Source organism: Lepidochelys kempii, chromosome 8, assembly GCF_965140285.1.
Source record: "Lepidochelys kempii isolate rLepKem1 chromosome 8, rLepKem1.hap1, whole genome shotgun sequence".
NCBI classification, from domain to species: domain Eukaryota; kingdom Metazoa; phylum Chordata; order Testudines; family Cheloniidae; genus Lepidochelys; species Lepidochelys kempii.
The window spans coordinates 29,623,668-29,629,878 of NC_136387.1; the positions used below are offsets into that span (position 1 = coordinate 29,623,668).

The window sequence follows — 6,211 nt, forward strand, 5'->3', positions numbered from 1 at the left end:
GATGGCACCTTTCAGGAGGAGAGATCCAAAAGCCTTTTAAGGAGTTCAGACTCTGCTATGGAAGGGTCATTTCAGACACCACAAATATAGACATCTTTCAGGGAAAGGCAATCTATAGATCATATCTCAGCACAGAAGGTAAATAGTATATTCAATTGGATACCAAAAGAAATTTAGCCAGCCAAAATGCAATCCATTGTAATTTGCCTAGGTCTTGGTGGTTAGTATCTCTGTCTTATTAAGAGTACGTGGTGCCCTGTGCCACATTAGTTTTCTTCCCCAGTCCCTGGAGTTACCTTACTGTGGTGGTTGGGGTCCAACGTTATTTCAGACAGGAGCGTCCACTCCTCCTGTTTCATTATAACCTGTGATTTTCACTAGTTCAGAAATTGAACACAACATTAATAGATATTGAATATTGTAGTTTGTGAACACGTCTAGGAATGAACAACAAGCCATAAAGAATTCAATTCCCCTCCACCATTACCAGCCACAGGTAATAGCTAACCATCCAGTTAAAGTGGCCCAGAGAAGAGCTGCCAGATGCCTCCAGCGATATACCCTAAAGGCCAATAAGTTTGGGTTCTGGGGCCTAAGGCCTCACACCAAAAATGCCATACAAGAGTACGCCGACCAATTTCCACTATCATCATAGGCTATGAGGCGGGGAGGAGAGGAGCTGTTTGGATAACAAATCCTAACTAATGAGGATGTGTGCAAGGAGCTCTGGATGGCACATGGAACAGGAACTGGCTGCATGTCCCCTTTTCCCTTCAATAAAATGTTATCAGGACAGTTTGGGAAAGCACTATGCTGTCACTGATGTGGGGTGCTACAGGATCCCCTCAAGGGAGGAGTGATCACACTCACCCAGCAGCAAGAGTCATGCCACCCATTTCACATCTAGCTTTGGAAGAAAGACAGACCATTTTGAATTTTAGCATAAGTGACACAGCGGGACAAAAAATGAACAGAACCTGGAACAAAGCAGAACTGACACATTTCAGACATCTCAGCCAGCAGCTCCACAAATGGCGACTCCTCAAAGAGTGGGCACATTACTTGTAGCCAGGAGGGGGCAAGACCCACCCCCACTGACATCTTCAATCTAAGGCTTCTTGGGTAAGAAAAAGGCAGATGGTATAACACTATTTTCTGCTGATGGGAATTCAGCTCCATTGTCAGAACTTCATTTTTAGTCTTTGCTCTTTTATATTCTCTTCTCTTTGTGTACCCCTTGCATTTCACCCCCACTTGGATGTATCTTAAGTAAGAGAAAAAATAAGTAATTTTAGTTTGCCCACATCTGTTTCTACGTGCCCCTTGACTAGCTAGAACGTGGGTTTCACACTTATACCTGAAGTGCTTGCTTTGAGGGTCTACTACAGCTGACTCCCCAGGCAGTCATCAGCCAAAGAGACAGCCCCAAATCCATCAAGACTAATCTTCCCTGGGAAATCCGCTAATTTACCAGCAATCAGAGAACCTCGCAGCCCCCTTCGCCCCTCCTCACTCCCACAAAACCACACCAAAAACCACAAGGCTATTTTGCTTTTATTTTGCCACTTTCACCTAAAAGCAGATAGAAATTGAGAGCTTTTGTCCTTGGAAAAATGTCATGAATTCTTACAAGATCCCATTGTTCTTTAAGTCTGTTGTAAACAAGCTGTCAAGTTTAACTGGGATGTGCTATAAATTAGCTTTCCCAAAGAGAAAATTGCAGAAAATTAGCAGATTATCTGTTAATATATTCCATATGGTGAAATGGAAGAGTCCAACACTCCTGTCAGCCTATATGAAACAGGGCTAGAAGTTGCAGGGTTTTCTCTGCAGCTCCGCAGCAGTTTTAGTTCCTGTTGTAATTCTCAGTTAAAGCCAATGTATTAGGGGTTTTTTTTTGCAGATGAACATATGCTGTACAAAGATAGCTTGATTCCCTGGAAGGGCACGGCTTGGTGATCAAACTATCAGGTCTGAAATATCTAGATTCCTAAGAATCACAGATTCAACCTTGTCCTTTTAAAATACATGAATGGAGTTCTAGGCAGCTTGCAAAATCCTGTCTGCTTTGCATGGTGCTTTTTGTGATTCCAGGGTTTTGCCCCAGTCTCGAGATGAAGCTCACTCTGTGGTTCAGTATGCTCCAGTCTGCCACCCTACAGACATTCCCTCTGTGAAAGAGGTATCTAATTTTATGCCAATAGTTTGCAGTCTCAGGAGTCAGACCTACCATGTTTGCAGCAGTCTGCCCCCAAGCTTTCTGAACAAGTCCCACTGACTTGAGTGGGAGCTGGGGATGATCAGCACCAATTAAAATCAAGACTGAGCATAGCACTTTTCATTTAACAGTGCACCCCAAGGGCAGATTTTGTCTTTCTTGTACCATTGAGGAGCTTGAAGAACAGAGGTCACCACTTACCCATGCTCACACAGCAAGTCAATAGAGTCAGGAATAGAATTCAGGTCTCCAAATACCTAGGCCCATTACACTAGCCTCTAAATAGCTAATGCTGCCTCCCCTTAATAAAAGTATCTGCAAGCCTTTGGGTAAGACTTTTCAGTCCTCTACAATCTGTAAAGAGCCAGCAATAACTTAAGAAAACCTTATAGTCCTACCAAAAACCTTAATTTGTGTTCTCTCTTCATTTGTGGCAAGGTGTTCGGACATATGTCCCTAAGAGAGAAGAAAAAAGTAAGAAAATGGGCCAGATTCAGGAGATGGTTACATGTTGGTAACTGAATGTAAAGAAGTCTAAGATAGGCAGCATGTGGTGGCCTCCTAGTACACAATCAGACAGACTGAGTGGCATTGTACTTTTGGTAACTGTCTCAGCACTCAACTCAGAAGGAGTCTGTCCAGGCTTTTGGTCATGCTCAGAGACTTGTTATCAGCATAGCCAGTCACATACAAACCTGACACTTAACCATATATCTGCCTGGTAGGATTGTGTCCTGCCATATTGCTCTTCCAACATGTAAGTTACACCAGCTGGATTCAACTTAGGGCCACCTAGACTCATTAGTTACCTGATTCGCTTATGCAATCATAAGCATAAATTACCTGTAGGTATATCACCTCTGAATTTATTCCAGTATATGGTAATTTCATTTTTTCCCCTCTCTCTCATATATATATCTGTGGATTCTTAAACATCTGTATTTAAATGACTGTAGTGCCTTTTTATCCTAAAGCCACCCAGAATGCTTTACTCATTGAATACAGGCAGCAGTACAGAAATGCAGCTGCTCCTGCTGTGGAGGGCACCAGGCAGCCAGCATTGCATGCAGGGTTGGAAATGAAGTCTGGAACAAGGACACTTGCAAACCCCTACATGCTGTTGGATTCTTAGTATCAGTGCAGGCCATTCTGTTATGGTCTCATCCAAAAGCTGGTTGATTTGTAACAGACTTCTTCGGAAAAGCCCATGGGTAGAAATGAACAGAGGTAATACTTAAAATGCTTTTTAGTCTTCTCTGCTAGCGTGCTTTGGTAAAATTCCTTTGCTACTGTGATACAAACTGGGTCAGATTGTTGATCTAATTCTTACCTCAGGTATTCACTGTAAGTCAGTAGATTTTTTATTTCTCCAATTTTTTGGCAGATGGAGCTGGAGAAAGAGGAAACAAACATCTGGCACACGTCTATGGAGAGTTGTTATTAAAGCTAAATCTCAATCAGATCCCCAGGAAATTGGTCCCCATGTAGGTCTGGGGAATTTGCATCTGGCCCTCTGTTTACAATCTTATCACATTCATTCCTATTTCTCACGACCTTAACACTATGCTAGCTGTAGCAAAGCATTTGGTTACTGCTAAAAAGGTCAAGGCCCTCCAGAGGCCAATTACTTGCACATGAAGAAACTGCCTTCTAGAATTGAGTTCTGTTCTTCAGAAGTTGAGCCTTCTTAGTAATATAATAAGACGTGAGGTACTGAAGAGTAGCTATACTCTGAAGAATTTATTGGAATGCTGAAGACATCCACCCAAGTTTTCTACTTGTGCTTGTGCCAGAAGTGACAACACATAGGATTTGGATATTTCTTTGCAATAGTGAGATACAGAGTCACCTGAAATTTTGGTGTATAATACAGCAAGAGCTCATTCCTGCATTCCTTGTGCACCCAGACTCCTTTTGACCTTAATGGTAGTTTTGGATATGGAGGAAATACTAGTTCTCAAAATGGAAAGTTTGATTTCACACAGGTCTGTGTGTCTAGCAGGAAATAGATTCTTTGGAAGTCACAAGTTCAACTCCCACAGGAAAATGATAAAATACAAAAACACCTCATCACCAGTGGATGAACACTTTCCACAAACGATCACTCTATATCTGACCTATTAGTCCTCATCCTCAAAGGAAACCTGTACAACACTTTCAAAAGACAAGCCTGGGTGCTGAAAATCATTAACTGAATAGACCACTGGATTTATGTCTTATTACAAAAACCTATAACCCACTAACAAACACCCAGCTGCTTCCCACTCCCCCTTCCTTCCCCAGTCTATGACTGGAGGGGTGTTAATCGGTCACCTTGAATGTCCCCTTAGAATACGTGTTAACTACTTATGCTAAAAAATCTGCTCCACCTTGTATTTAGCTGTGACACTCTGAGTACACTTCCCAGACATGAAGAAGAGCTTTGTGTTAGCCCAAAAACTTGTGTCTCTCACCAACAGAAGTTGATCCAATAAAAAAAATATTACTTCACTGACCTTATTTCCCTAAGTTCAACTTCTGGCCAGGTCAAGGCAACCCTTTGTGCTGCTAGGAAGATAAAGAATTTGTGGGTGATTTTTCATATAAAAGTTTAAAACACCAGATAAGATCCTGGGGGCTGCCAGGGAGAGAACCAGCCCCCAACACAGGATAGAGCAGCCTTAAGGTTCTAATTTTCCCTGGCCAGGATTGCCAAGTGAGAATCAGTCTGGTACCACCCACAGCATGCCCACCCCATGCCATATCCTACAGAGGGTGCCATTACAACAAGTCAATGTACAGTTGTTGCTTTAAAGCCACTAATACTTTAACAGGATAAAGAGGACTTAAGGATCAAGGATCTGGGCCCAAACAAGGTTCTGTCAGACCTGCATGCACTTGCCAGCTTTGAACCAGTTAATGCTTCTGAAACATGAAGTTAACATTTAACTGTCTCGCAGATATTGGGGCTTCTCTTTGATTTTTTGGTAAAGCACTTAGAACACCTCAAACTTTGAGATCCTCCAAATGGCTTTAAAACAGCTAATGTCCTTCTTTATCTCTTTGATGTAATGTCAAGCCTAAGGCCTTCATGACTAGATAAAGATTGGCATCTTACTATTTTTTAAGACTCTGGAGTGAGTTGTTAGGCAGTTCCAAGTCCATGTAAAAATGTTTTAGAAGCATAAGTGACAGTAACAAAGCATGATGAATGTAGATAGTTGGAAGACATTGTCCCAAGGGTACTGTACAGAACAACACTAGGCCCTCTCTTAGCCTATCATTTTTAGACACGAGAAGGTAAAGTACAAGTTCACTCAGCTGATTAACTGGGAACTGTTGCAAACAGTGGAGAAAGAAAGCAAAAGGTACTGAGGGGGTTAGCAGTGTGGGCAGGAAATAATGAGATTTAAGATGGAAAGTTGCAAGCAAGTACACCTGGAAAAAATAATCCCCACATATATTCAATGGGAGGTATTTTATTTAGAAAGCAGTAAAGCCAAAAGGTGCTTGGGGAGCAATAGTGAGCAGGAAGTCAGATAATTATGCAATGTGGTATAGCAGCAAGAAGTCATTCTGGTTCGAGGACCCATACAAAAACATGGAGTCTCAGATCAGTGAGTCATTGTCTCTCTTCTCTGTATAGCAATGGCAAGTTGTCAGAGTACAGCATTTACTTCTGGAAAATTTGGATGCCAGAAGGATGATAATAATTTGAAGAGAATTCAGAAGAGAGCTATAAGGATGCTGGTTTATGAGGAAAGAGCTTAATACCCATTGCTTGGGCATATGATAGCCTATAAAGATTTGTGTTTACATGCTTCCAATGGAGACATGACCAGCAGTTTCTTTGAGGAAATAACTAAAAGTAGACATGAGTAAATACATCCCCAGTTGCTTCAATAGCAATTGACTGTTTTCAAGTGTCAAAGTTTGGTGAAAATGTTCTGCCAGTAATTCTTGGGTTATAGAATGTACACCAGTAGTTTGAATGTATTTGGTGTCCAGTCAAAC

The 6,211-nt window shown here is 41.7% G+C and overlaps 1 long non-coding RNA gene across 1 annotated transcript; it reads right to left on the minus strand.

Annotated features, from left to right (window-relative positions):
• Window positions 1-345: 345 nt before the first annotated feature.
• Window positions 346-4,764, minus strand: LOC144930784 (uncharacterized). The gene is made up of 4 exons (XR_013636156.1): window positions 4,714-4,764; window positions 3,549-3,608; window positions 2,617-2,674; window positions 346-377 (listed from the first exon to the last, which is right to left on the minus strand). It is a non-coding gene; the product is annotated as an uncharacterized LOC144930784 (long non-coding RNA).
• Window positions 4,765-6,211: the final 1,447 nt, after the last annotated feature.